At 38.2% G+C, this 18675-nt stretch overlaps 1 long non-coding RNA gene across 2 annotated transcripts in view; it reads left to right on the top strand.

Annotated features, from left to right (window-relative positions):
• The first annotated feature begins 464 nt into the window (after nt 1–464).
• Nucleotides 465–18675, top strand: part of LOC135309187 (uncharacterized) — a 61919-nt gene continuing 43708 nt past the window's right edge. For both annotated transcript variants that reach the window (XR_010369486.1, XR_010369487.1), the window contains exons 1-5: nt 465–579; nt 1043–1220; nt 1688–1852; nt 4811–5117; nt 10111–10295. This is a non-coding gene — a long non-coding RNA (uncharacterized LOC135309187). The remainder of the gene's footprint in view (nt 580–1042; nt 1221–1687; nt 1853–4810; nt 5118–10110; nt 10296–18675) is intronic.

Genomic DNA, 18675 nt, shown 5'->3' with positions numbered 1-18675 from the left:
TAGAGAGAAAAGCATGTCACAAACTTCCAGGCCCTTTTCTTTGAACTACTAACTAATTTTTGTTCAAGACAATTAATGAGGTATGACTTGGTCATTCTAATTTTTGTTCTGTATTTCAAGTTAGTTGGAGACATTTCACCTTGAAATTAGACCACAGTATTTGCTGTCCCTGTAAAGGCAGTATTTAATTATTTTCCATGTGTAACATGGAGCTACATACGCTTCATGATATACTAAGTGTACTTTTGTAACTTGAAAAAGTAGGAAAAAAATGAAGTGTCCTTATTTGCAGTTGGAGCAGTCAGTTCTAGACTTGTTAGGAAGATTTTATCAATTTCAAAATTAGAGCTTAAGTTTGCCTGGTTTGCATTCCCAATATCGTGTGTCTCAGTCATGTTTAATATATGGACATCATGTATGTACAGCTGCTCCCACATAATGTCTCAGTGCCATTTTTTCCCTCCAGAGATGATGATGATGATTAGAGGCCCAGTGCAATTGGAAGGAACATCTTTACTGTGGAAGGAACATCTTTGCTTTGTGGGCCCTGACACTGCTTTTAAAGGATGATTTTTACAGGTACAATCTTGTGCCATATACCCAGAGAATGTAATATCAGCTGTCTGTAGGGTTTTCTTTCTGTTACATAGTAATATGTATTTAGAAGCAATTGCCTTAGTGAAGGTAGAAGAATATTGCGTAAATATGTTTATCAAAATGAATTATATAAAAATAGCCAGAATACTGCTTATAACTACATTGACTCAAAAAAAAGAGAAAGCTTTTAGATGTATCTGTTTTGAAGTAGATAGGAGTAAACAGACTAAAAGCTTTTATTAACTCAGTCTATACAAAAAGTTGGTAATGCAAAAATTGAACAGATTGCTCAGGGGTGTATAATACAATAGAATTGTGTTCAAAATACATCTTGAAGAGAAAAAGGAGTGAAAGATACAAAATTATGGATGAAGATGAAACTTTAAACAACGGCAGCTTTTTACAAGAAGCAACTTATGCTGAATTTCTACTCTTCTAATGATAGATATTCTCACATTGGAGTCTGCATTTTTGCACTGCCTGCACTGTGGAGCAGTATTTGCTGTTGCTGGAAAACAAGCCCTTCCACTAACACTGGGAGAGGAAAAAACATATTTATGAGATTCAGATGAATTACACCACAGAATTTATGGAACTACTTATTACATTTGGTAATGAATCAGGTTTGTCAATGGTTAAAATTTATTTTGTAAAATCATCTATAGTTTATTGGAAAGATGGAATTGGACAGCAGTTCCAGGTTTGGAAGTTGTGTTTGATGCTGGCACAACAGTGCATGTTTGCAACTGAAGAAAAACCATTACAATATTTATCCAGTCAAATGTTTCATCTGATTAGTGCTAATCAAGACAGCAAGGGGGAATAAATAAGGTGTGGTTAAAAGGTTATAAAGTTTCATTTAGAATTAAATGCATCCAGAAAATACATTAAATACATACTGAGATTTAATTTGGGAAAAAGTTTGCAGCAAATAATTAATTTCTTATACACTTAATTTTCTCTTCCTACAGTAATATCTCAAAACATTTTGAAGTCTTTGTCAGTGCACTAAATTAAGCTGTATTTTGCATCACTGAGGCATTTCTTCTGGAAAAGAAGTTCTTTTATCTTTGTTGCTTTCTCTATCCAGGGATTTTGCAGCTTTGCAAAAGTTGTTGGAGCTCCTCCTTCACTCCTGTGCAGATTGACTCCCCTGCAAGCAGCTGCATTACTGAATGACTCAATCTCTGAAAACAGTGGGGTTTTTTGTAAATGTTTCTTAAATTACCTGGCAAAACACGAAGACAAATAAGAGGTGAGTGAGGCATATACCCTTTATCCCTGCAGTAAAAGCAGCTGGTTATAGATTTAAGAAAATGAGGAGCTGTGTTTTGCTTCTCAGTCCCTGTTACTACCGAGTAAATGACTCCATCCAATTTAAGTGTAATGTGTTGACTTTATTATGTGATAGCAGATTGTGCTTATGCTCTAACAACCACTGTAGCTCACCAGAAAATAGGTGTGCTCAAAGCATGATAATGCTTTGTTCAAACCAATGGTGCAAGTAAAGTTGCTTTCTCACTGTGCATATTATGGGGAATGACTTAAAAGCCTCTTCCCCTCAGCTGGCATTGCCTCCAGTAGGAGCTTTGCCATTGACTTTACAGGCAGCAGGCAGAGGTCAACAGCAAGCACTTCTCCAAAGGGACATCCATGTGACACCAAGGGGCACTTGGAGCCAGGGCAGTGTTACTGCTGAGCCTGTGCTGGATGGGGCTTTACAAGGAGCTGACTCAGTTCCCTGCTCTGGAGGAGATTTGCCCCCTGCACCTTGCTCAGAATTAAGTTCTCTGTCAAGTGGGGTTAAGGCTTTTTCCTCTCATTTGTTTGTCTGTACTTTGATCATGCTCTGAAGTGGTGGTAGTGTGTCTATGTGAGCTGCTGGATCTTTTTTCCCAGGTGTGACAGAGGCTTGGTTGTAACATACAGTGCTCTTAAACCCAACTAATCAAAGCATCCATCTTCAAAAATCTCTAAAGTTCTCCAGCTATTAGCCTATGTCCCTATGGTACACATTAAAATTTAAGAAGTCATGAATGCTATTCACAAATATGTGCTCAGTTACTGTGTGAGCGTGCCACTTCCTGATTTCGACAACGTACACTGGACTTCATCAGATAATGAAGTTGCATCTGCAATTTATAAAAGCAAGTACTTGAAAGAAACTAATTTCTACAGTTGTTAAAATACAAATTAATTATGATCAGATAATTGGCTTTAAAAAGTACCTCTTGGAGATAGGCTGGGAGTCCAAGTGGGTACTCCCTCATCCAAGTGGATACTCTCTTACCCAAATCTCTGCAGCACTCAGTATAATCAGACCAGAAACTTCCACATATGTCAAGATTTTATCCTGCTACCTGAATGCCATTGCAAATATTTCCCAAATTCATTGGATATTTACATGAAGCTGGAAGAAAATACCTTCAAAAGAACAGTTTCAAAGCCAGGTTTTTCTCTTTTTCTTGCTAATCAATACACAATCTTGTTCTCAAATCAGAGCTAAAACCCCAGCAGAAGTTCAAAAGGAATAGTCATGGTGTGTAGAAGAAGGATTCAGCCCTGTGAGAGGCGCAGAGGCTTTGATGGGAACTGTGGGAGCACTCTGCTGCAAAATATTACCTTTTCTCATGTTTGTCTTAAACTGCTCATGCTTCCTCACAAAACAAGCCATCCCCCTGTCAGGGTGCAGGCATTTAAACTCTGTCAGCAAGTGCTACAGCAGGATCTGAGTGTCAGGAAAACTGGGGGATGTGAAACCATCCCATTAAGCTGCAGGTTGGGAGCATGGATTGTTACTCACACTTGCCTGAGCACCATCTGCAGAGCTGGTGTCTCTCTACTGAGGGAAATTATTTTATTGACTCTGTGGGCCAGTGAAGGCTGTGGAATACACCAGCAGCTGATGAGGTGCTGGAGGCCTGCACTCCTGTTGGCTCAGGGCTGTGCCAGGAATGAGCAGGGACTGGGAGCCGGGGGCTGCAGGTGCCACTCGGGTCTGTGCCATCACCCAGCACCTCACAGGACAGATCTCTGCACCTCTGCATGGCTGCTCTGACAAAGCCTTTAGAAATCCAGGCCACTTCCTCTAAAGGGGCTGACAGAAACAAATGTTCAAATTCTGTGCGATTCTTAGGCTACTGCAGACTGATTTATGTCTATTGTCTTATGTAGGGAAGCTTTTAAGAAACTTTCAGGAAATCTTAGTGGTATAACTGATATTCACTAAGCTAGACAAATTTAGGAATCTAGTTTTTAATGTAGATTCATGCCACTAAAGTTGTTTAAAAGTTTTTTAATTAAAGTGTTGTGTTTGAAAAAGATCTATGAGATATAAATTATCATAACTCTAATTCAAAAACAAAGTCCAAAATTAATTTATTATATGTTCTGTTCCTAGGTGGTTTAGTTAAGTAAACTTTCATTATTTAAACTACTGTAATATTTGAATGAAACTTGTAAGACATTATGTATTCATGACTTTGTTTTAAATATATGACCAGCAACTTATTAATATTTCTGAGTTGAAATGTACTTAATCACTTGTGTTGCATTATGAATCACCCTGTTCTTTCCTGTAAGTTTCCATGGCAGAGAAGGATGCTCAGGGACTACTAATGGTACTAGGGGATGCAAAAAATCAGAGTACAGAGCATTTCTTCAAATTTTGCACAGATTCAAATGAAATATTCTCTATTCCTTCCAGGTCATTAGTTTAAAAGGTCCTTAAGTTAGGATAACTGTGTTAGTCAAGAGAAGGCTGTATTAAGCAATTTGAAAATTGAATTTTTTATCAGTTTTATGAAGATTGCTTCAAGGGTGTGGAATTTTTAATAACTTTCTTTTATGTTGAACTGCCTGCTGCCTTCATGGGGAAATAGAAAGAGCTGGAGATGAAATGAATGCTAACATGTCTGCTTCCTGGCTTTACCTTAGCAATTTTATAACTGGCAAGAAACACAAAATCCCTTTTCTGCTGTAAATCAGCATCTTTGAAAAAAGCCCTGGGACAGTACGATGGGTTAGAGTTATTCTGTACTGTACTAATGGAAAACAGAACAGTAAGTTAATTGAAAGAGCAATCATGCTGTATTTCTGAAAAGTCAAGATAAGATAATTTTTCATAATGAAAGGGGAAATAAGGAATATTTCTGGCATTCGACACAGTCAAGCTTTTATCTGGGGTTCTGCTGACATTAATCTTTGTTCACAGGCTGCTGAGGTGGAAATGTCTTTCAGAGCTTACCCCGAGCCCTGTGCTTCCCATCAAGGGAGGTTTCTGAGTCCGAGGGGGCTTTGCTGGGAGGGAGGAAAGGAGAGCAGCAGTTCTGCTCTCAGCCCAGCTGCAGGAACCACTGGTCCAGGCTCAGTTACAGGGATCACTGAGGCCCTGCTGCAGTCTGCAGGGCACAGGGAAGGCTCTGCTGCCCCAGGGGTGCCCCTCAGCCAGGCTGGCCACGTGTTTGAAGGCTTCTGGAAGAAGAATTTCACCTGCTGTTGTTTCTCCTGTTACATAAAAGGTTTGTTTCCTGTTTCTCCCAGAACACATTGTTTGGTTTCAGTTATTGTGCATTTTCTGTTTAATTCTTCCACCTGCTTTTCCTTTCTGGGCCCGTTGGTTTCCTTCATGTGACTTTGGTTTATACAAAGTCTTAGAAACCAATGCCTCAAGGACCTACTGCTCCCCTCTGTGCTGGCTTCAGGGAGTTAGTTTGGGAACTAGCACTGCAGAATTTGCAGGGGTAATACAGCATAATATTTAATAAATTATTTAATCAGCAGATCTAGTCTGGTGCATTTTGAACTCCCCCTGGTTTAAACCCATGATATTAAAGGTTTTGAAAAACAAAGTAGGGCAGGATTCATATACAATCTAGGAAGTGGTGATGCTGGTTTTCTGGGACTCAGAACAAAGCAAGCTCTCTTCCTTTCATGGTGGGCTCTCGCTAATTCCTCACTCTCGACAGAGCATCAAATTCACTCTGAGAACATTAAATACAGCTCAGACCAATGCTGTTTCTCTGACAGCTTTCTAGAGGAGGCACTTCTGTGTTATATACAGGTGTATAAGGCCTGGCATATCCAAAGTGTGTTTAGAGTTTGCAGTCTGCTTAACTAAATGTGGAAGTATGAATGTTAAGGGAAAAACAGGCAGAAATAAAACTAACTCTGTCTTTAAAATAAAGGAAAAAAAAAGATGGAATATGAGAGTAACCAAGGAATTGAAAATATTTTCTTAGTAGCTATAACTGTAAACATTTTCAAGACCACTTGTGTGCTTTGAACATTTTAAACATCATGCAAGAAGGCATAACTGCATATCTAAACATTTTGTCTGGCTTTCAGGATGCTGAACCTTTGATTGTCACAGAGGTGCAGCTCATAGAAGAGCAGCGATTAAAAATGTTGGGTTTTTTCTCTTTTTTGATATTTAAATAAAGGAGTGGTTGGTTTTGCTACTGACACCTGAAAAATATCTCAGGTTTCTAAATTGAAAGTATGGTTTTGGGGCTGTAATATTATATTTATGGGAGAGCTGTTTTCAGTGCCAGGCAGTGATGCATTCAGGCTGATTTCTGTATGTGGAGAACAGGTTTCTTATCTCTGTTTTCCCACTTTGTGTTGGAAAGTTGTACCTTCCAGCTGCACCTGCTGCCATTTTGTTTTCCTCTTCCAAGAGAAGCTAATTCATGTTAACATTTGAGGAATGCCTTAATGAAGCCCTTATAGGCACATTCATTTTAAATTTTAAAGGTTTTCTCTACTGGAATATCTGTAAGAGATTGAACTGCAGTACAACAAATTCCAAACATCACTTTGAGAATGATTTTTAAATTAGTGTTAATGTTTCCTTGTGGCTTCTAGATAAGATTTCATTTGAGCTCATAAAAAGTACTGTTTTCTCAGTATTGCTACCTGTGGATTTGACTTCTGATTTCAAAGACTTTCCTGCTTAACCATGAGGAATTTTCTTTCCTTCCCAAACAGCAGTTGCAAGAGCGGGAACACTGAATGTTTTCTCCAGAGAAAACAGATTGAAGCAAAAAATAAAGCACAAAATGTGCTCATATTTAAAAGTGTTTTTCTGTAATGGTCTTACAGATGAGTGTACATGTCATATTTTTATGTACAGAATACATGTATTTATATACTTGTATAGCATTGTATACTGAATTGGGGCTTTGGAAGTAAAAACCTTTAAAAATAGAGCTATTAAAAAAAAAAGTCTTGATGCACAGCTGTTCCATCTGTTTCTGACAAGGGAAACTTTCTGAGGTGCCAGAATAACGTGCAGGTTTGTATGAGCCCAGTTTAACCCTAGATGTAATACTTATGCATGTGGATATATACATACACACAAATGTACACTGAGTGTACTCACTCCTGCAGGTTGGTAGATGACAGACCTTCCTTGGGATGGATTTCCACATCTGCCTCTGAGGTGCAGTTTCTGAAAGTCAGAATTTTCTTGGAAAAGTGCAATAAATAATGCTGGCTACTGAAGATGAAAACCTTTTCATAGCCTCAGACTTTACTGATTTTTTACCCTCTTTGTTAGTGTGTTCATCAATGACCTGTGACAGAAATTTCTGATGTCTGTTTACGTCACAATCCAAAGTGTTTAGTAAATGCTCTTATCTTTAAGATTCAGGCTGAAGAAAATACCCCAGTACAGAAATCTGATAAGAAACTGATCCTTGAAGTTCACAATGCCAAAGGCAGCATTTGATGACAGGCTTTTTCCTTTTGTTTGTTATTGGCTGACATTGAATAAATACTCTGCATGTGCCATTTGCAGCTCAACAGTAGATTAATGTGTAGAGCAATGAAAATTTGACTGGGAAAGAGAATTTGATTGCTCACCCTACAAGATACCCCACTGCTAGAGCTCAATGCACCTGAACCACCATGGGCTTAGATTTGAAAACCATCGCTCCTTTCCAGGAATCTCCTTTAGTTTTACCCCCTCTCCTTGGCAATTTAACCAGGCAAGCAGAAAAAGAGAAGGCAGAAGTCAGCTGTCTAGTTACTACCAGCAGAAAAAAGAAAGGATCAAGTATTGAAGTTCTTGTGAGAAACCTGGTCTTGGAAGGTTTTCCCTCACTGCTTAAGTGTCCAAGGTTTTGGATAACGAGAGAAACATCAGAATTAAAACTTTAATGTCTCCTTCATCCTGTTGACTGAGGAAACCAAAGACACTTGAGTGTTTCTTGCTCAATGCTCATGCTTAGGATACTAGCCAGGAGGAAAGAAGGTGGAAAAGTTTGGACTAGCTCAATAAAGAGGCAATATTAACAAATCATTGGAAGTTGTTATACAGGGTTTCTGTCTTCTCCTTGGAGAGGTCCTGCTACTTTTCTTGTTTAAGAAGCATTGAAGACACGGATTTATACTTCCTTCCTATTCCAAGCTAGCTTACATTTTTAAGCTATTTGACATAAAATCAAAGTTTTTTAGGACTATTGAAAATAACTTTGTGGCCTTCTTTGTAGGTTAGCCTTTGATACCTTTTGGTAAGGCTGCTGGATTTTGCTTTTTCTTCTTGGACTTCTCAGTCATAGAAACAGAAAGCACTGAGAATGTGAAATAGTCTGGAAATGTTTGCTCTTCCATCAAGAAACACAACATGTCCTTTCAAAGCTTAATTGAGCAGCACAAAGCTAATTAGCTGTCCAAAGACAGGGCATTTAATGCACAATCCAGCATTAATTTGTTCTACAGACTGAGCTTATCTCATATATAAATGCCTTTGCCCTGTGGCTTTCCAAACAGCTGCAATATGAAAAAAAGACTGATAACTCTGTCATGTAAATGTTGCTTGCTTCCTTCACTTGTGCATAAAATATTGAACCGCATGTGAATTGTAACTGGCAAGTTTTCATGGTCACAATGAAAAAATAATTTGTATTTTTATTCCCTTCTAGCTGGGAATAATGTTATCACTCTGGGAAGCAAAAGCCATCATTTGAGGTTTGTGCTAGATTATCATTTACAACCTGTTAACCTAATGTGTAATTTAGATGGTATATTGAATAAATAGTTTCACAGCATTTTGTGGGTAGTAAATAATTGCCTTATTGCTTTCTCTTTATTGTAATATTCCTAAGTATATTTGTTAGGCTATTAAAACACAGACGAATCACTGCAGTTCATATGAAGGAAGTTTTATGTTGTTAATCTTTGAAGCATACAGCATAATTTTCAGAGGCTATTTAACAAATTCTCTCCCTTCTCCATCTCCAGTAAAAAAGTCATGATTTTCTTAGGATTTGCAATGAATGAGTTCATGAAGGATGACTTTTCATGCCCAAATGCTAAAGCCTATAATGTTACCCTGGATGTCTTGCTGAATTCATTGTTCTACAAATGTTTGCAATCAATTTCCCTGCTTCTTAATACCAGTTGATTCTTTTGTGCATTACACTGCTTCTTGAAAGGCCCCTTAGGAAAGAAGTTTTGACCCTTTTTGCAGAGATTAAATGTACCTGGTCCTTAAAATATATTTGCAGTAAGGTTATTTTTCCCTAAAAATTTTTCTTTGGCCATCCATGTCAAAATATTTGGAGGTGCTCATATGGGACCCTGGGCTTTCCCTGGGCTCTGATGAAATCTCAGGAATGAGCCTCCAGCATAACTTCTCCCTAAGGATGAGTCCTAAAGGGCAAAGGGACGGAGCTGATGTGTACTTGGGCTGCCAGAGACTGGGAGTAGGGAAGGAGAATGTGAAAGAAGAAATGAGAGAAAAAAGTTATTTCAGAATGGCTGGAAGGGACAACTGTCAGCAAGAGAACTTTTGCCAGTGAAGTGAGATGTGACTTCCCAAAATTTAACACTAATTCATATTGAGTGTTTAGGGATAGGAAGTAAAGATTTTTCTCTCCTATTAAAATTTTGTCATGCAACCCTTTCTGACAGATGGCTTGTTCTAATGCTCCATCCTGGCTGGTGCCTGGAAATGAGTGGATATTAATCCACTCCCTGTGAGCCTGCTGCTCTGCTGTAGAATGCCCTGTGTATCCTTTCTGCCTTCCCCTCTGGTCCATGTGTCTTTATTCTCTACTCTGTGGAGTCCCATAACTGCATCCTCCTTAGCCTCGAGTTAGTGAGGTGTGTGTGGAAATAAAAAGGAAGGAAATCACATCATTATTTGCTCATATAAATTGGTTTCCCAGTGTAGACTAATAGAGTGCCAGTGATTTATAAAGGTTATATATCAAGGAAAGAGATAATGGAAAGAGATTTTCCATTTTCAAACTTTAAGGAAAAAAAAAAAAAAAGACAACCCTATGAATTTTATTGCTAGGTCATAATTTATCTTCCTGGTAGTTAACATATCTATATTTAAAGAAGCCAGTATTGAGTTTCAGGGTTTATAGGAAGCTGTGGGTACTGTCCTTCCAACATCAGCTTGCAGCTGCACACCTGGATAAGGTTTCTGGGGCAGGCAGCATTCATCTGGTGAGTGCTCCTCAGCATTGTCTCATTTTGCACTCTGCTTTCTCCATCTCAAAGGTGAAGGAGTTTCCCATGGGGTTGTGCTTCTCTCTCTGCCCTGCTTCAGCTGGACAAGTGTCTTGCCTTCTCCTGAAGGACAGCAGTGATGATCCAGTCACCAAATGGCCATTGTGCAAATGGGAAAGAGAATTTTTGCCCAGATGAAAGATGGAAGATGACTGATCACCTTCGCAGGATAACAGGTGGGAAAGCAATAAATTTACTGTCCACAAATCAGATTTTCCAGGAACATGATCTCCACTTCATACACTGATATTGCTGATTTATTGAGCTGCTGATCACTCTGTCCTGCTGCAGCCTCTGAGTGTGAGGCACAGAGTGAGCACCTGGGAAAGGGCTCTGCAGCTGAGGTGTAAGAATTGCTCTCCACAGGAATTCATACTGTGCACTGTGTTGTGTGAGCAGAGAATAAGAGTGATGAGAGAATGGGAGATATTTATAGACTCACCATGCATTGCAAACAAATATGGCAAAAAATATGGTGCTTTTAAATTGGAATTTGTTAAAGTTTGAAAGTGGTTAAATAATGCACAAAAATGCTTTAGCTGAGAGAAGCTGAGGGGTGTTCTGTGCCAGGATAGAGCATTGAAATGGGCAACCTGACTGGAGCAAGAGGAGAAACAGTGATTTTGGTTAACACCTTTCATTGCTGTTCTTCTGCCTATTCCTAGAGACTCCGTGCAGGTTTTCTTGATGAAGTGTGTGGTCACTCCATCTAAATGCAAGCTGTGTCCTGCAGAGAGGTTCACATCCAATAGTGCTTACTCACTGTGTTTGAAAACCTGGCTTTTCAGACTTGTTGATTTTTTTCAGCTACCCAAGACAGTAACTTTTCATCTGGAATGCAGTTTTAAAAATGTGGTGCGTATCTGGCTGCAGCTACAAGATGTCTAAAGTTTCTGAAGTAGCAATCTCCATGTTGATTATTTAAAGCTGAAATTTAGTTATAGAAAATCTAGAAAAAACCACCAACTTTGGACTAATGGTCTGAGCTAAGCAGGACAGGACTGAAAGAAGAACTTTTCATTGGAGATCCTCAGGTGAAATTATAGGTACTTTGCAGGTGAAATATTTAGAACATTCTGCCTTGATTATTGTTGTTGTTTTTATTAGTTTGTGTTTCTGACTGATTTTTTGTCTTTGAAATACTTGAACAACAAGTTAGGATTATTACAATTCATGATTATTTAGATTTCAGAAAAGTTTGGATTATCTGTTTTATTACAACTGAATTAGTTCCTTTTGGTTGCCAGACTGTGTTATCTGTATAAACTTCACTGCACATCCTCACTTGCAGCAATCCTTCATTTTGACACCAACTTTAATATAATTGTTTATTCTTATCTATTATGTTCCATGAGAGATTTAGGAAAGGTTTATTTTTTTATTAAATGGCAACAGTTATTGCTGATGGATGATAATTTATAACTCTCCTACCAGTAAGAAAGAAATAAGCCTTTTGTTTTTATTATGCTCTTGGTATAAAAGAAATGGCTGATTGCTGGTATAAAAGAAATAAAACAACTCATACATCCAGGAAAGCTTATTGCATTATCAGGCAATACACCTGCCTAACTGATGAATAGGACTCAGTCTTGCAGTTAATAAAAAACTGAAGTTATTTCTGGCTGAAATATTGTAGAATAAAACAACGCAAATATTGTTCATGACAATTTCACTATCATAAAGAAATTGGAGTTCTTAGCTGTGAATTGAAGAAAATCAGTGTTCTGCTCTAAGTCCAGGCTTTTGACTTTTCAGATTAATTTTTTGTATTGTTGTCTAAATGTCAAAATGGCCATTTTATCTTAAAATTATGTTCAATTTGAAGACAAAAATTACTCCATACTAGTGTAAGTATTGCAAATGTATAAAATACTATGAATTTTCATTCAGTTTTTTTTTAAATAATATAAAAAAAAATTATTTGGATAACAGACTCCAGTCTTTCCAGTGATAGCTGATTAACAATTAGAAAATTTTTGCTTGGCTGTATTTTACAGTCCACCACTGGACCAATGTCTTGTGAAATAATAAACATCCCAGCAGAAGCAAATTGAACCATTTCCATTCCAGATTTTTCCCTTTTTCCACCAGCAGCAGCACTGTGAAACAGGCTACATGAATCCCAGAGATAAGAAGAAAGAATGGGACAGCAGAATGAAGGGAATTCATAAAAAAGGCAACAAACCAAAACAAACACCTCCCCCAAACCCCCACTTCTCTAAGACAGAAATGCTCTTTGTGACACCCACTGACTTCACTGGCTTTTTGGCAGGACATCCTCACCTTGGCCAGAGCCTGAGTTTTGCAGCTGGTCAGGGCTCCAGGACAAGCTCTGCATGCCCTTCTTGCCTTCCTCCTTGCTGACTTCCTTGCCTTGCTCTTTGGGAACTGCAGCTAGGACAGGGCACATGGGAAGCCATTTGGAATGACCCAAGAATCTCATTTAAATTTTGGGGGAGGAGCAGGCATATGACAGTACTGGTCATACTGTGAGTGGGAAACACAACCCTTTGTTATTCTGCTCTGAATGTGTTCCATAAATGGCAATTCTCAGCTCATGAGTTCCATAATTATTGAAATGAAATTTGATGAAGAGGCTGACATTACAACTTTTAGATAGAAGATATTTGTAAAGTTTTGTTGTCCTTGTGTCCCCAGGACAAGATTTTTCAGGCAGTGTTTGAAGGGAGGGTTGGACTTGGTACTTTGCAGGTTCAATAAAAGTGTCTCTTACATTTTTGCCTCTGTTTCATACACATTAAAATAAATGTTAAATAATCTTTTGGACATTCCGTTACAATTATTCTTCTGCATACACAAAGCCTTGAAAGTACAAATTAACAGTTCTTTCTTTACCTCCACGTTGTTTCATTAGATTTTGTGCTAGCTTTCCATGGTTCCCATTGGACTGTGCATTCTGATTCTTGTCCACTTTGAGTAAGTGAAAATACATTTACTTTGTAAATAGATGCTTTTTGCAGTTTAATGTACTTCAGGTCTTTAAGGTCAGAGAAAGTCTGCTCAGTGAAAGAACTGTTAGGTGAATTCTGAAGCTTCTAAAAGCAAACTAAAGAAATTAGTGGGAAATAGCTGTCAGATTCAGAAGTATTTGGCTCCACATGATATGTTGCAGCCTTCCTAAATGCTGAAACAAATTGTTGGTTATCAGAAAAAGCAAACTAGGTCTCAACTCCCATTTTCTTTACATTTTCTTTACATCATTCTGAAATGCTGACACATAAACACTTCTGAAAAGCAACCATATTGACTATTCAATGAAACAGAAGAATTATCCTCCTCAGAGGGAAAGACCATAAAAATTACAAATCTTTTAATAATTTATTTCCAAGGCCTAGTCCCATTACTCTACCTGACACATTCTAACTCCTCTTTCAGTCTCCCTTTAAAAAAGAAAACATCCAGGAATGTACACAGGATGTTCTTGTTATGTTTAGGGAGTATGGTGCCCTCAAAAATCAAAGATCTGAATTAGCTGGGATACAGTTGTGATGGCTTGGTACCTTAGCTGTCAAACTCCTCCCAGCTGCTTTCCTTCTTTCCCTCCTCAGATGGCCAGGGAGAAGATAGCATAAAAATGCTCCTGGGCTTAAATAAAAATGGGGGTATCACTCACAAATTACTGACATGAGCCAACAGATTCAGTTTGTGAAAAATGAATTTAATCTGGAGCTGGGGTGCAGTACCTCTCAGGAACACCTGCTCTGGCCTGGGGTTCTCCATGGACTGAAGTGTAGATACCTGATCCAGGGTAGTCCTCCACAGGCTGCAGGGAAATTCCAGCTCCAGAGCCTGGAGCTCATTCTTTCTCCCTTTCCTTCTCTGGCCTTGGTGTTCACAGCATGGACCTTGGTGCATCTCACTCCTCTCTGCTTTGCAGGATGTCCAGCACAGGACCCCTCTGTGAGAAGAGGCTCCTTATAGCCAAAGCAGCTACAAAGGTAACCCTGCAGATAACTGCAGAGCAGTTCTCTGTTCAGGACTTTGCTGTAAACAGTTTCCAACAGCGTTTCAGAGCTTGTATGGCTCTGCAGAGTCTTTATGGGTCAGTTTGGTGCAACTTCCAAACTGGAAGTGTTCACAGCTGAAACCCATGGAAATTTGAATGTTTTAGATACCAAAACATGTTCACTGAAGGTAACACTGACTCTCTTAGAAGTCTCTGCAGAAAACTGCCAGTTGCAAAAGCTATTAGTTTGCATCCCTGATGTCTGGATTACATCTAAATTGTCCTTGTGTTGAACTCCTTTTGTCATGAATGAGGCACATCAAAGGTGAACACTAAGAGAAGTTAACTTTATTTTATAATTTGATGCTGTAGAGTTCAGACACAATGCTGAGTATCATTTCAGCATGTAGTTCCTCTCAATTTACAATGAATAGGATTCACTGGAGAGTATTCTGTCTCTCATCATTCTTATAATGGGCACTGAGTTTTCCCAAAGAAGTCTGACCTAATTCTCTTGGCAATTCTGATGCTATTTCTAAGACAGTCAAAGGAGTATAAATGAATATATCCCCTCTGATCATAAAAATCAAAGCAAGCATCACACATTAACAGCAGACTGTGACCCCAAAGTTTCAATAATCTAAGAACAGTGTGCCTCAGCCAGGTTTTTCATGTTCAAAGCCTTGAGCCAAGCCATAAGGTCTGGAGTAAGGTCTTATGCTCTTTGTTAAGAGCTAGCATTTAGATTTTAGGGGGAAGTCCAGCCTTTTCTGGTTCAATACCACAATGAACAACTTCAACACAATATTTTCAAACCTTCAGTTGCTTTTGTGTTTCCCTTTAACTCATTATAATATACTGCATGTTGACATATTTATTCTTAAAAGGCTGAACGAAGTGACAAAGTTTTCTCTATGGAGGGAGATTTTCAGCATATTGAAATGGATCCAAAGAAAATATAACAGCTTCTGCCAAGACTGGGGCTATCAAACAGAATAGAGGGGAACACACTTTCCCATAACACCTTCTTCCTGAAAAGATCAAAGCAGATGAAGTTTTATAACTACTAGACTCATGTGAAGTTTTCTCTTGTTTGAGAATTGCAAATTTTCCTTGATTAGAAAGGGATTTTCAGAGAGATACCTCTTTTGTACAGTGATTAAAATGTAATAACCTCATGACATTTCTTAATAGAAGCTTTAATAGTCACCAGTTTGACCTTTCCTTATTGCTTTGTAGAATATATATACATATATAAAAGAAAATGCTAGAATTGATTGCTTTTGTCAAACACCCCAGATAAGAGGATGTACAAGTTTTAAAATTGGCAGTATATTGAAAATTTTGGAGTTGAAATCAAGTTATTTCATAAAGTTGAGAAGAATCCTAAGTGCCAACCTGTACTTATGAGCAATCCTACAGTAATAAGTCATTCACATGCACATAATTAAACTCTAAAAATACTAATACTAAACTGGGGAAGCAGCTGACTTACAGTGAGTTTTAGAAGCAAAGCTGGGAGAAAATGTATTTAAAAATCTGGGAACATGTAGCACCTAGACAGTCTAATTTAAAACCTGGCAGATGTTTGCTGTATGTATTATCAATGAGTATTCCCCAAACAACGTAGTTATTTTACTGTTTTCTCATTCCAGAAAGCAGTCCCTAGCATGGTAAAGTGCTACAGCTTTTTTTAGATGTGCTACCATTCTGTCTTAATGCTCAGTCATAAGGTCATTTTACTGTGTGTAGGAGTGAACGTTCTGAGAGTCAGAAATTCAAGTAATTAAATCAGAAGTCAATTTCAATGGCTTAATTGGCTGAATATTCTTTGCCAAGTACAGAAAATGCCATGTGATAGCTTTTTGTGAGATCTTTTTATTTACACAATTCTTCCAAGCAGTTGCATTTGCTCATTCTTGTGGTCTTGTATGTACAACAAGCTCTTTTTGAATTGCTAACATGCTAACATGCTCCAGATAAAATGATGCAAGTTGCAGATTTTTTTTTCCTCATGACTTATTATTCCTCTTCATATAAAGTTTTAGATTTTCATAAAACTTTGCAGTTGCTAAATGAGAAAAAATTCCTTGGCACTCCCACTAGAGCCTCAAGGGCTTAAATATTTGGTTAAATAAAATGAAGTGTGGATTTGTGTCCTATATGCTCTTTTCCCTTCTACAAATTGCTTTAAGTATTAACACCTACTCATATTCAGGACTTACTGAACCAGGGCAAGCTTTACCCAGAGGCACTAAACCCACCAGCTGTGAGGGGGTTACTTTGCATTGCAGGGGCTTTTGCAAGGCAGCTCAGCTCAGCTCAGTGCTTAACACCCCTACTAAAAGGCAAAATAGTCTCCGTATGTGCTAGAAGTGTGTTTGATTTAGCATTGTTTGAGTGATTAGTTGAATTCTTCCTTTTACACAATAGTACTATTTTAAGCTGTTCAGTTTTTAATTGTACATTATAAAATATGTTTGAAATTAAGATTGTGCTGTTTTTGGTTTAATGTTTTTAAAATGGGCCTAGAAGTCAGATTTTATTGACTTTCCATGGGGTCATAGCTATGTAAACACTTCTAGCCCACTGCAAGCATGAGATAAAACATATCAATGTAAAATCATGCACGTGGATACCCTGTCTGAATGGCTGAACTCCGACACCAACTTGCACAGTGAGGTCAAAGACAGTGTTAGAGCAGAAATAGCAACATAACCATGGCAGCCCAGGCAGGGGTCACAAACCCATCCAGGATTTACTGCAAGTTCTCCCCTGAGGCCTCTGTGCTGTGTCAGGAGTATCAGGATCATACCTTGCACAGTTATTTGGTGCTGAGATGCCTATCTGAATTACAATCATATCTTTGACTGAAGTGAGGACAAGCTCTGAGCACTGAAGTCACTTTTGAAAATGAGATTTAGCTGAGTTCGAAAATTGGATTTCCCTGGTCTATTGACAGGCTTCTAAAGGACCAGCCAAGTGGGACGGAAAGCAGGTTTATAAATGAAATATGTTATTTACTGGCAGAACATTAGGGATGTTTCTGGTGAAGTGTTTTGAATAAGTTTTCCACTGAAACTATTAGTGAGCTGAATTCAGAAAAAAGTAATGGCTTCATTAGTTGCCATGATACAAAGTAAAGTAAAAATTCTCACACTGTTATAATTGCTGGTGTAGTAAAATAAAATGTTCTGCATCTTATGGATGCTGCATGTTTAACTCACATTTCCAAAACTTCCCAGAATATATAAACAAGTATTCTGTTTTTCCACATCAGGTGCTTGAAAAGCTTATTACAGCCTGTTTCTGCAGCTTAGCAGCTTCTCTATAGTGCAGTGACTGGTGTTTGATATGTGAATAAAGCAGACAAGACACATCACAGAATATAAAAGGATCAAAATCAGAATGCTCCTCATTACCCCTGGTTTGTGCTCTTGGAGATGTAACAAACACCTGACTAGCACTGGAAATGTGTGCTAAATGTTGTGCATCAATAGGTTTCTGTGACTTTCACCAGTGAAGTGCTTACATAAAAGCAATTCTTTTGTACAAATATTTATATCCATGAAAGTGTTTACATCTTAACCTGAAAAGAGAAATTATCACATCATTGGAGAAAGGCTCAGTGTCCTAAAAACGACATGTCTGCATGAGGATAATTAGCTTCTTAATTGCATGACAAAGCACTCAAGGCTTCATTGGAGATCAGAGGCCCCATTTAGCTAAGCTGTTTATAAGCAAAACTTTCTCCTTCTTCCTGTAGGTATTTTCCTCTAAACTATGCTTCCTAACTCAGCCAAAAATTCTAGCCCAAGTGCAAGAGCCAATTGATGAAGCTCTGCTTTGGATTTTGGTCCCACTTGACCTTGAACTAGATGAAGAGCACCTGAGAAAACAGTAAAAGTTAGTGGAGACATCACAGAAAAGTACTGTGTTCCTCCTTCAGAGGAGAAAAGATGATTTACTGCATTAATGTTTTAATTCCTCATTGTTTTCTTCCCTCTTGCAGTCATCTAAATTTAAGATATCCTTACAAAAAAGAAAATGGCACTATAAAACCCATGTTAGTCTGTGGAAGACCTTAGTTAAATTTCCTGTATTTTCATGGTGTTTTGGAAACCAAAGCTGAGGGAGACTTCAGAGAACTGCAAACAAGAAGGAAAAAAGAAGAGTTTTAGGGCTATATTACATTATGAATCATACTTTCCACTGAATTTCAGAGTGTTACATTTTATTGAACTTTTTCTAACTACACTGGAAACATGTATTTAGCTAACCTGAAAGGGAGAAGGAAAAGTAAAGCCTCTTTAACACAGAGTGGTCAGATTTTGACCTTTCCTACTGTGGTATGACTGCACAGCATCACCACTGGAGTGTGAAGTGAGTGAGTGATACTGTGATGCCACACACTGGAGTCATGATCAACATATTAAGTTTGGTGCCACAAAATCAGCCTGTACTTGGAAGGAAGAAAATCAGGAGCATTCAGGGCTTGAAAAACATCATACCCAAGGTGAGTTTACCTTGAACATTTGAAATTCTTGGAGATGTGGAAGGTGGTGATAAAATAATGGGTGAGGCCTAGA

This window comes from Passer domesticus, chromosome 10, assembly GCF_036417665.1.
Source record: "Passer domesticus isolate bPasDom1 chromosome 10, bPasDom1.hap1, whole genome shotgun sequence".
NCBI classification, from domain to species: Eukaryota; Metazoa; Chordata; class Aves; order Passeriformes; family Passeridae; genus Passer; species Passer domesticus.
This window is presented reverse-complemented; position numbering and strand designations above follow the sequence as displayed.